Below are 13,268 nucleotides of genomic sequence, written 5' to 3' on the forward strand. Positions count from 1 at the left end.
CTTTGAATCTGAATTAGACTTGTCACTTGACTCCATATAACCCAGAATTGAATTGTTATGGTGATTCGAATGCCCTAGTCTCCAAATCTGTTTTCCAACTCTTAAAACCACTCTTTGTTACACTTGTTTATTTGCTTTCATTTGCAATTTCAGTTTGCTCACTTCCTTTCACAATCACAATCACTCTCACTTTAATTTCTGTTTTAGACTTAACTTCCTAACTTCTTGAATTCGGTAATCTACGTACATAACTAATTTGAACTTCTCAGTCTTCGCGGGTACGACCTCGTACTTGTCTTGCTATATTACTAATTGCCCCGTACAATTGCGAGTTAACATAATAATTAACAACAAATTTTGGCGCCGTTGCCGGGGACTGAACGAAAGTTCTTCCCTGGTTATGTGCCCAAGGTTACCCTATTCTTTTTAGTGTTTCTAATTAATCTAATTTTCTGTTTCAGGTAGTTTATGTCTAAAAGACCGTTCCTTGAACAAGTGAGGTCTTCGTTCCAACGCTCCAGATCTTTGAACGCAGGACCATCGTTGCAACCCAACCGGGTGATCTTTGAAGTTCATAATCGTCTAGAAAGAGAGTTGTCAACTGCAAAAGAGCAAGCTCTTGCCACATTTACAAGTATTGCTCTCCACACTGAACTTCCTGGTTCTTCACCTTCAAATTCGGAAGCAAGTTCAGACCAAGAAGAAGAAGAAGAGATGGCTGCCAATGAGTTCATGGGAGAACTTGATATCCCAACAATTCCAGCATCTCCTTCAAGCATTTTGCTGCCCACTGTAGCTCGAAATTATGAGCTTAAATCTTCTCATCTTAATATGCTGCCTTCCTTTTATGGTTTACCTAATGAAGATCCATTAACTCATATAAAGGATATTTTTAATGTTGTCAGTTCTTTTCCCTTGACAGGTGTGACAGAAGATCAACTTCGAATGAGAGTGTTTCCATACACTTTGAAGGATAAGGCGAAATATTGGTTGAATTCTTTGAAGCCTGGTTCACTCACTACATGGGCTGCCATTCAAAAGAAGTTCTTGGAGAAATACTTCCCCACGCAAAAGACCGACATGCTTAGGGATAAGATCTTGTTATTTGCACAGCAAGATGATGAATCGTTTTGTGAAGCATGGGAGAGATTCAATGGGCTGCTCAACCAATGTCCTCATCATGGGATTCCATTGAAGCTTCAAATGCGTATGTTTTATAAAGGACTAACCCCTTCTAGTCATAATATAGTCACCAATTTTGCAGGTGGTTCTTTTAAAACCAAAACTCCAGAAGAAACATATGAACTCTTTGAGGAGATAGCAATGGAGACCCAACATACGGATACAAGAGGTAAACGTGTTATTAGTGGTTCTAATGATGCTTCTAGTGTGCAGATTTCAAAACTGGAACAAAAGCTAGATGCTCTTCTTGCATTAAACTCAAGAAGCCCTCCGAAGGAAGTGTGTAGTATTTGCGAAACTCCTGACCATGCTACCATAGCTTGTCCACTTGGGGCTGGATATCCAGAATTTGTGCAAGAGCAAGCTAAGTTGGTAAATTCCTACAACCAAGGTCCAAGAAATGATCCATACTCTCAAAGTTATAATCCAGGTTGGAGGAATCATCCAAACTTTTCATGGAGGAATACTCAGAATCAAGCCAATCCCCCTTCATTCCAAAAGCCACAACAAACATCATCATTGGAGGATATAGTTAAGCAGATGGCAATCAACCATTCCAATTTCCAGCAAACTACACAAGCTGCCATTGCCAAATTGGAAGTTCAAATAGGCCAATTAGCTGCTGAAATAACTCAAAGAGCACCTGGGAAATGGCCAAGCCAAACCGAGATCAATCCAAAGAACCAAGAAGCCAAGGCCATTCATGTGCTCAGATCAGGTAAGATCATTGATAGTAAAGTTGATTCTAATCTTTCAAATGATGTTGTGATTGTAGAAGATGAAGAGGACGAGACCACGGCTACAGAAGGGGAACATCTCAAAACTTCTCAATCTGCTCCTAATGCCAAATCAGATTCTCAGGAATCCAAACAATTCCAATTGCATAAGAGAGATGACAAATTTGTGCCACCACATCTTCAAGAAGATAGATACGTGCCACCCGCTCCATATGTTCCACCGATTCCATTTCCAGGCCGTCTTAAGAAAGCAAAGCAAGATAAGGCTTTTAAAGAGATTTATGATATTTTGAGTAAAGTTAATATCAATTTGCCTTTGCTTGATGTTATTGAACAGATTCCTGCATATGGAAAGTTCATCAAGGACTTGAAAACTCACAAGCTCAATTTCGCTCCAAATGAAGATGTAAAGCTTGACCAGAATGTAAGTGCTGTGTTGCAAAGGAAGCTTCCACCAAAACTAGTTGATCCTGGCAGCTTTGACATTCCCATTAACATTGGAGGCAATAAGGTTGGAAGAGCCATGTTGGACTTGGGAGCAAGTGTCAACCTAATGCCATATTCATTGTATCAAAAGCTTGGCTTAGAAGGGATGAAGAAGACTTCAATACGACTTGAACTAGCTGATCATTCTATAAAATATCCAAAAGGTATTGTAGAAGATATTTTAGTTCAAGTTAATACACTAATTCTCCCTGCTGATTTTGTAGTGATGGACATGGAAGACAATCCAAATGGAGATCATGTTGATCGCATTCTCCTAGGCAGGCCATTCATGGCCACTGCAGACACAGTTATCAAAGTGAAAGATAGCACCCTTTCCATGACTGTTCTGGGTGAAACTGTTGAATTTAAAATGCTTAATGCTCTATCTCAACCTTCTATCTCTCTTGATTCTTGCTTTTCAATTGATGTTGTGGATCATGAGGTTTCTTCCAAAATTTTGCAGAGAAAGTCTAATGATGCTCTAGAAGCTGTCTTAACACAAGAAGAGGAAGATCTTTGTGAACCGGAGTTCCAAGAAGTGGTGGCTGCCTTAGAAGTGTTTCAACCATACCCACCATCCTTTAGGCCACCACTCGAGCCTCTTGGACCATCATCCACGAAATTGGAGCCATCCATTATCACCCCACTAAAGCTAGAACTTAAACCACTGCCCAATCATCTTAAATATACTTATTTGGGTGCTAACAAAACTCTCCCTGTTATAATTGCTGCAGGTCTCACCTCACAAGAAGAAGAGAGCTTAATTAAGGTTCTAAAAGAGCATAAAACAGCCATTGGGTGGACCATAGCAGACATCAAAGGAATTAGTCCAAGCATGTGCATGCACCGGATTCTAATGGAAGAAGACAGCAAACCATCCCGTGATGCCCAAAGGAGGCTAAATCCCAACATGAAAGAGGTGGTTGGAGCTGAAGTTTTAAAGCTACTCGATGTAGGAATCATCTACCCAATTTCAGATTCTAAGTGGGTGAGCCCTGTACAAGTTGTTCCGAAGAAGTCCGGAATCACCGTTGTGAAGAATGAGAAGAATGAGATAGTTCCTACACGAACTATCACTGGTTGGAGAGTTTGCATTGATTACAGGAAGTTGAACACATCCACTAGAAAAGATCATTTCCCCTTGCCTTTTATTGATCAAATGCTTGAACGTTTATCTGGCCATGCTTACTATTGTTTTCTTGATGGTTTTTCAGGTTATAATCAAATTCCCATTGCTCCGGAAGACCAAGAGAAAACCACATTCACATGCCCATTTGGTACGTTTGCTTATAGAAGGATGCCATTCGGTTTGTGCAATGCCCCAGCAACTTTCCAAAGATGCATGATGTCAATCTTTTCAGATATGGTGGAACGATTCATTGAGGTATTTATGGATGATTTTTCAGTTTTTGGTTCCTCTTTTGATAATTGTCTTCACCACTTGTCTCTAGTGCTTAAAAGATGCCAGGAAACAAATCTGATTTTGAATTGGGAGAAGTGTCACTTCATGGTGAGACAAGGCATTGTGCTAGGCCATGTGATTTCAAGCAAGGGAATTGAAGTGGATAAAGCCAAGATCGATCTCATCTCAAATCTGCCACCCCCTACCTCTGTGAAAGGAATTAGAAGCTTTCTAGGTCATGCTGGATTCTATAGAAGGTTCATCAAAAATTTCTCAAGCATTACAAGGCCATTGTGTAATCTCCTTGCTAAGGATGCTGTTTTTGAGTTTAATGAAGCTTGCATGGAAGCCTTTACTACCTTGAAGAGGGAGCTAACTTCAGCCCCTATTATCATAGCTCCAGATTGGTCTTTACCATTTGAAATAATGTGTGATGCCTCTGACTTTGCTATTGGTGCAGTTTTAGGTCAAAAGAAGAACAAACTCCCCCATGTGATTCATTATGCTAGCCGGACCTTGAATGATGCTCAAATCAACTACTCCACAACAGAGAAGGAGTTCCTTGCTGTGGTTTTTGCTTTAGAAAAATTTCGTTCTTATCTTGTTGGTTCTAAAGTAATTGTTTATTCTGACCATGCAGCTCTTAGATACTTGCTCACTAAGAAGGACGGGGAAACCACGCTTGATTAGATGGATTCTCTTGCTGCAAGAGTTCGATTTGGAAATTCGAGACAAGAAGGGATGTGAGAATGTGGTAGCTGATCATTTGAGCAGAATTGTGGTTGAAGAAAAAGGAGAAGATGTGCTACCCTTGAATGAGACTTTCCCTGATGAACAACTATATGCTGCCCAAGTCAAAGAACCATGGTATGCTGATTTTGTTAATTATCTTGCTTGTGGTGTTCTTAGAAATGATCTAACTTCTCAGGACAAGAAGAAGTTCTTTTCCATGGTGAAACATTATGTCTGGGATGAACCTTTCTTATTCAAGCATTGCCCGGATCAACTCATCAGAAGATGTGTTCCAGAAGAAGAGCAAGAAAGCATACTTAGGCATAGCCACGAATTGGCTTGTGGAGGTCACTTTGGAGCTAAGAAAACAGCACTTAAAATTCTCCAATCTGGTTTCTTTTGGCCCACTCTATTCAAAGATGCGTTTAATTTTTGTGTTAAGTGTGATAGGTGTCAAAGGATGGGGAACATAAGTCGCAGGAACGAAATGCCATTGAATAGCATACTTGTTGTGGAGCTCTTCGATGTGTGGGGTATTGATTTCATGGGACCATTCCCATCTTCCTTTGGTTGTACTTACATACTTGTTGCTGTTGATTATGTGTCTAAATGGGTGGAAGCCATAGCCACCAAAACCAATGATCATAAGGTGGTGCTCAAGTTCTTGAAGGATAATATTTTCACAAGGTTTGGTACTCCAAGGGCTGTCATTAGTGATGGAGGCAGCCACTTCTGTAACAAGCCATTCGAAGCACTCATGAAGAAGTACAACATCACCCATCGAGTCTCTACACCATATCATCCGCAAACTTCTGGTCAAGTGGAAATAAGCAATAGAGAAATTAAGCACATCCTGGAGAAGGTGGTGAACAATACAAGGAAAGATTGGGCAGCCAAGCTCAATGATTCATTATGGGCTTATAGGACTGCATATAAGACTCCCATTGGGATGAGCCCTTATCGTCTTGTGTTTGGGAAAGCTTGTCACCTGCCAATGGAGCTTGAACACAATGCTTTTTGGGCCATCAAGAAGTTAAATTTTGATCTAGACAAGGCAGGCCATGCAAGAAAGTTTCAGCTCAATGAATTGGAAGAAATTAGACATGAGTCTTATGAGAATGCAAAGCTTTACAAAGAACGAACCAAGAGTTACCATGACAGAAACATTCAACGGAAAGAGTTCTCCAAAGGTATGTCAGTTCTTTTGTTTAACTCACGATTGCGTCTCTTTCCAGGAAAATTGAAGTCTAGATGGCAAGGCCCATTCACCGTGGTCAATGTTTCTCCCTATGGAGTTGTGGAGATTCAAAACCCTAAAGACGGCTCAACTTTCAAAGTAAATGGACAACGTTTAAAGCCATTCTATGAGGGAATCTCAGCTGGCATTCAAACAGGCCATGTGGTGGATCAACTTCCCTTTGTACCATCAACTTAGCTGATCACATAATGTCTTGCCAAGACAGTAACTAAGGCGCTTCTTGGGAGGCAACCCATGTGTTCAAGAAGAAGGTGCTTGGTAGCAATCGACCTAATCGCATCAAGGGGGAGCATTTCTATCCTTTCTCTTTACTTGTTTTGTTTTTATTTTAGTCATTTTAAGTTTCTGTTTCTTTAAATAATTTTTTTTTTTCATATGAGCTAACTTTTGGTAACCCCAGTGAGCACCTCCGTCAATACAGTGTCTAGGAGTTCTTTAGGCGACACCTTCGGTGTCTAAGAAGTTTGGGTTTTAAGCGGGACCATTGTGACCCCTCCAACCTTCCCGGATCCCCTGGCTGTGTTTTCTGAGGCCCTTAACTGGTCATCCGTGAGTTGCTTGTATATTTGTGTTTTTTTTTTCTTCTTAACTTTTTCTTAACTTTTCCCTTTATCATTTACTTGTTCTCAATCATCTTTACTTTGCTTTAACATTGAGGACAATGTTCAATTCAGGTCTGGGGGGAAGGTTTTCAAATTTCATTCATTTGTGTTTTCAATTTTCGTTCATTTGTCACTAATTTTTTTTTTTTTAATGTCATACAATCGATGCTATGGAGCTGCCATTGAGGTTTTCATATCAGAATTTTGCACTTCACAAAGCTTTGGCTCCTAGAATTCTGGTGGTTAAAGTACCATGCTCAAATTCTCGAAGGAGAATAGTGGAGACTACCCTAGTGAGCTATATTGAGCCCAATTGCTTTCTTGAGAGGGTTTAAACTATTTCTATTTCTCATCCCAATTTATTTTCTTCATTTCACTCTAAATGATCTCATTATTCCATTTTGATTGAATACTAAGGATGATTCTCTTTTGCAGATATCATGTGCTTGCTCTCATTCATGAATGAACTCATTGAAGTGATGCTAGGCTATGTGTGCATAACCATTCGATGTGCTTTCTTTTCACCCTACCTATATGTGTGTTCCATCAACCCTCTTGAAGCCAAACACTTAAAGCCTTTTCTTCTATCACCCTCATCATTTCCCTACCTTTGTATCTCAATCTGAGATACTTCACCTATTGTAGCCATACCCTATAGCTTAGAAATATACCAAGGTGTGCCAAGATAAAGTTTGAAGCAAGGAAGTTGCTGCCATGTGCCTAAATGAAAGATGGTGTGATTCTGTGCAATGAAGTTAATGAAGATGCAGATCAAATCAACGAAGATGAAAGTGTTTCGATTTGATCTAAGTGTAAAAAAAATATATAAAAAAAAATATATAAATAAATAAAGTCTATGCCAGGTGGTACCATGAAGTTTGCAGCCATGCCATTATAAGTCAATGCTACCTTGCAGATCAATGAAGAATGCAACCTTGGTATGTTCTTAAGTTACCTGTTTTTCCTTCCAATTCTTCCATTTCCCCTAACCTTACCTTTCATTACAAACCTTGTGAAAGACCTAGCTGATCTTTGAGGATGTATTCATGGGTGCTGGTAGGTATGTGTGTATCTCTATTCTTAGTATTTGATTCCCTTCATGAGATCTAACCAAATATTGTGCTTCTATTTCATATTCTCACTTAAGCTTGTTTGAGAGAATAAAACCATTGGTTCTGAGTGATTGAGTGTTATCTGTGAGAATTAGAGTCGAAGCATGTTCTTTATTCAAGGTTTGAGTGTGCTTGCTTTGAAACCGTGTGCCTTTGAGCTATAGCTTCCACATTACACACTGATTGATCACCTATCTTGGCAACTCTACAGTGTTGGAGGTATGACTAAAGTTTTCTTTCGTTCTCATTAGTTGATTTCAAGTTTTACTAACCACTTTGTTTTGTAGAGTTAGTAATGCGTTTGTGGGTATCGTTTCTGTTAAACCCTCAGGAGACACAACTCCTCCTACTAGGGATGCCTAGAGGTTTAAAGGCTTGTTGCATACGCTCAATGCAATCGAGTTACCTACGAAAGTGGTTTAGTTAACTTTTTGTTTTTAACTTTGTTTTGTGTTGTTTTGCTCGAGGACTAGCAAAATCTAGGTTTGGGGGTATTTGATCGGTTCATAATTGTATATCATTTTGTACCCTTCTAGCTTATGATTTGGTTATGTTTTTGAGTTAAACTTGTGCTTTTAATCCTTTTTGTGTTTATCTTTCAGTTAATTGACATTTAGGTAACAATGATGACTTTGGATAGGAAATGATGCAATCCATGCATGTTAAGGCTTGATTTGGGTGAATGGAAGAAGGGCTTAAAGACAAACACATTTTGGCTACAACTCCTTTCCAGCCCAATTTCGTAGGTCAGCTTCTTGGCCTTGGATCAGAATGCTATGGGGCTTGGATGAGGTGAAGATCTTCATGAAACTTGTTCCAATGGGTGTCTAGTACAACATATCCAAATTTCAGCCCAATTGGACATTTGTGGAGTGCTCAGCCCACCCAACACTCAACCCTGCTCAGGAGGATTTGCAGCTGCCAGCTTTGTCATGTGCCTCACCCATGCTGCAACTGACTTTGGATCCAACATAATGAGTGAAGTGGGGAGGCATTCCAGCTATGAAAGTCTAAAGGATCAAGTTGGTACATGCTGGAGTTATTATAGAGAAAGCATGTGCATGCATGTAAAGCATAAATGAAATGAAGTCAACTCCAGTCTCTGTTCGGCAGCCAAATTGTAAGGCCCAAAACGCATACTTCTACTGCTCCGATGGGAATACTTTCTTCATAGAAGTTGTTCCAATGGGTGTCTACTATAACATATCCACATTTGAGCCCCATTGGATACGTTTTGAAACCTCTGGCCTTCCTACACCAAGTCTGGTTCAGAAGACTCGTTTTTGTTCAACAACCAAAAGAAGACCACATGGGTTGGCAGCAAAAGGCAGCCACAATTGATCACCTTTGATCCCATGTGAAGAAAGCTTGAGGTGCAGCAAAAGAAGTATGGGATGGGATTGATTCCAACCACACTAACATAGACAAGATAAAGTGGGAGTTATGGGTTGTATTAAATGAGGAATGGTGGTGTTGGATTTCATCATGATGTTCCTCCCTCTTAGCCCTATAAATAGAGGAGTCTTCAAGCTACAAAATTCACTTCAGCTATCCTCCACACTTCCATCATCCAGAAATCATCCTCATACATTCTCACAACCCCAAACACTCAAGCAATCAACCCAATACTCTAAACTGCCCCAAAATCACCAAAACAGCTCCAGAAAACCTCCCTTCCATTTCCCTACGAATTTCCTCTTTCTCAGCCATCACCACTCACTCAAGGTCATCTCAAATCACCTCCATATCCTTCATACATCCTTCTAGACGTGGAGAAGCTCTTGGAGAAGCATTGGACACTACAAGAACTTCAGAAAAGGGTTTTTCTACTCTTATGGCATTCATTATGTTTTCCCATTTCTATTTTAGTTTCTTTTCCATTATGAGTAGCTAAATCCATAACTAGGGCTTCGATGTAACCTAACATGAATATTCTGGGTTTATAAGTTTGGAGTTTCAAGTTTGATTCATGATTCATGTTCTTATTCATTATGCTTATAAGTTAACATGCTTGTTTGAATGATTGATCACCATTAGAACTTGTTTGTTAACTATCTTGGTTTGAATTAAGAGTAGACACCATGCTTTAATTCGAATTGAACTATGAATAGGAAGAGTATGTATGGACATTCGACAACAGGGATTAGATACATGCTTGGTTGTTTAAATTGTTCTTCTATGCTTAATGGGTTCCTAATGCTTAATTTTAGGTTAGACAACAAATGATCAAATTAGGGAATTAGGAACACAAGGTTAGGACCAAACACCATGGCCTAATCATACTTTAGCTAGAATCAATCTTTGAATCTGAATTAGACTTGTCACTTGACTCCATATAACCCAGAATTGAATTGTTATGGTGATTCGAATGCCCTAGTCTCCAAATCTGTTTTCCAACTCTTAAAACCACTCTTTGTTACACTTGTTTATTTGCTTTCATTTGCAATTTCAGTTTGCTCACTTCCTTTCACAATCACAATCACTCTCACTTTAATTTCTGTTTTAGACTTAACTTCCTAACTTCTTGAATTCGGTAATCTACGTACATAACTAATTTGAACTTCTCAGTCTTCGTGGGTACGACCTCGTACTTGTCTTGCTATATTACTAATTGCCCCGTACAATTGCGAGTTAACATAATAATTAACAACAAATACACCAACCACTCCAACTAGGAACGAACTGCCGTTTTACTTGAATTGTCCAATTTGGAACACCTATTGATTTCGGATCGAGCCCAAAACTTGGGCAACATCATAATATGGTGGGCGGAGTCATTAGGTGAGTTTTGAATGAAATCCAATCGCTAGAAGTATGGAATACACCAACCACTCCAACTAGGAACGAACTGCCGTTGAACTTGAATTGTCCAATTTTCTATTGATTTCGGATCGAGCCCAAAAATTGGGCAACATCATAATATGGTGGGCGGAGTCATTAGGTGAGTTTTGAGTGAAATCCAATCGCTAGAAGGAGGGAATACACCAACCACTCCAATTAGGAAAGAACTGCCGTTGAACTTGAATTGTCCAATTTGTCACACCTATTGATTTCGTATCGAGCCCAAAACTTGGGTAACATCATAATATGGTGGCACGAGTCATTTGGTGAGTTTTGAGTGAAATCCAATCGCTAGAAGTGTGGAATACACCAACCACTCCCATTAGGAACGAACTGCTGTTGAACTTGAATTGTCCAATATCTCACACCTATTGATTTCGGATCGAACCCCAAACTTGTGCAACATCATAATATGGTGGGTGGAGTCATTTGGTGAGTTTTGAGTGAAATCCAATCGCTAGAGGTATGGAATACACCAACCACTCCAATTAGGCACGAACTGCCGTTCAACTTGAACTGTCCAATTTGGAACACCTATTGATTTCGGATCGAGCCCAAAACTTGGGCAACATCATAATATGGTGGGTGGAGTCATTTGGTGAGTTTTAAGTGAAATCCAATCGCTAGAAGTATGGAATACACCAACCACTCCAATTAGGAACGAACTGCCGTTGAACTTGAATTTTCCAATTTCTCACACCTATTGATTTCGGATCGATTCCAAAACTTGGGTAACATCATAATATGGTGGGACGAGTCATTTGGTGAGTTTTGAGTGAAATCCAATCGCTAGAAGTATGGAATACACCAACCACTCCAATTAGGAACGAACTTCCGTTGAACTTGAATTGTCCAATTTCTCACACCTATTGATTTCGGATTGAGCCCAAAACTTGGGCAACAACATAATATGGTGGGAGGAGTCATTTGGTGAGTTTTGAGTGAAATCCAATCGATAGAGGTATGGAATACACCAACCACTCCAATTAGGGACGAACTGCTGTTGAACTTGAATTCTCCAATTTCGAACACCTATTGATTTCGGATCGAGCCCAAAACTTGGGCAACATCATAATATGGTGGGAGGAGTCATTTGGTGAGTTTTTAGTGAAATCCAATCCCTAGAAGTATGGAATACACCAACCACTCCATTTAGGAACGAACTGCCGTTGAACTTGAATTGTCCAATGTCTCACACCTATTGATTTCGGATCGAGCCCAAAACTTGCGCAACATCATAATATGGTGGGAGGAGTCATTTGGTGAGTTTTGAGTGAAATCCAATCGCTAGAAGTACGGAATACACCAACCTCTCCATTTAGGAACGAACTGCCGTTGAACTTGAATTGTCCAATTTCTCACACCTATTGATTTCGGATCGAGCCCCAAACTTTGGCAACATCATAATATGGTGGGAGGAGTCATTTGGTGAGTTTTGAGTGAAATCCAATTGCCAGAAGTATGGAATACACCAACCACTCCCATTAGGAACGAACTGCCGTTGAACTTGAATTGTCCAATTTCTCTCACCTATTGATTTCGGATCGAGCCCAAAAGTTGGGCAACATCATAATATGGTGGGAGGAGTCATTTGGCGAGTTTTGAGTGAAATCCAATCGCTAGAAGTATGGAATACACCAACCACTCCCATTAGGAACGAACTGCCGTTGAACTTGAATTGTCCAATTTCTCACACCTATTGATTTCGGATAGAACCCCAAACTTGTACAACATCATATTATGGTGGGAGGAGTCATTTGGTGAGTTTTGAGTGAAATCCAATCGCTAGAAGTACGGAATACACCAACCACTCCAATTAGGAACGAACTGCCGTTGAACTTGAATTGTCCAATTTGGAACACCTATTGATTTCGGATCGAGCCCAAAACTTGGGCAACATCATAATATGGTGGGAGGAGTCATTTGGTGAGTTTTGAGTGAAATCCAATCGCTAGAAGTATGGAATACACCAACCACTCCAATGAGGAACGAACTGCCGTTGAACTTGAATTGTCCAATTTAGAACACCTATTGATTTCGGATCGAGCCCAAAACTTGTGCAACATCATAATATGGTGGGAGGAGTCATTTGGTGAGTTTTGAGTGAAATCCAATCGCTAGAAGTATGGAATACACCAACCACTCCAATGAGGAACGAACTGCCGTTGAACTTGAATTGTCCAATTTAGAACACCTATTGATTTCGGATCGAGCCCAAAACTTGTGCAACATCATAATATGGTGGGAGGAGTCATTTGGTGAGTTTTGAGTGAAATCCAATCGCTAGAAGTATGGAATACACCAACCACTCCAATTAGGAACGAACTGCCGTTGAACTTGAATTGTCCAATTTGGAACACCTGTTGCTTCGGATTCAGCTGCACCAAAATAGATTCAGCTGCATCCTCAACTTGTGATACTCGCAAGTGCACGAGCCGTTTGGTAGTATAGCATATGTAAGTGCGAGGTCGATCCCACGAGGATTGGTGATTGAATAATCCAATTCATTTTCCCTACACAAAACAGAAATGAAAAAGAAAATAAATAAAACAAGAAAAAAGAAAATAACTCAAGTAGATAAGTTCCCAAGTTCAATTAGATTAACGGATTGATTCTAGCTAAAGTATGATTAAGCCATGGTGTTTGGTCAAAACCTTGTGTTCCTAATTCCCTAATTTGATCATTTGTTGTCTAACCTAAAATTAAGCATTAGGAACCCATTAAGCATAGAAGAACATTTTAAACAACCAAGTATGTATCTAATCCCTGTTGTCGAATGTCCATACATACTCTTCCTATCCATAGTTCAATTCGAATTAAAGCATGGTGTCTACTCTTAATTCAAACCAAGATAGCTAACATGCAAGCCTAAATGGTGATCAATCATTCAAACTAGCATATTAACTTATAAGCATA

The 13,268-nt window shown here is 39.7% G+C and overlaps 1 non-coding gene across 1 annotated transcript; it reads right to left on the reverse strand.

The window, feature by feature from the left end:
* Positions 1-1,080: 1,080 nt before the first annotated feature.
* On the reverse strand, positions 1,081-1,187 carry LOC148292299 (small nucleolar RNA R71). Its single transcript, XR_015827161.1, has one exon. It is a non-coding gene; the product is annotated as a small nucleolar RNA R71 (small nucleolar RNA).
* Positions 1,188-13,268: the final 12,081 nt, after the last annotated feature.

The sequence above is a fragment of the Prunus avium genome, chromosome 8 (genome assembly GCF_965620075.1).
Source record: "Prunus avium chromosome 8, drPruAviu1.hap1.1, whole genome shotgun sequence".
Taxonomy (NCBI): domain Eukaryota; kingdom Viridiplantae; phylum Streptophyta; class Magnoliopsida; order Rosales; family Rosaceae; genus Prunus; species Prunus avium.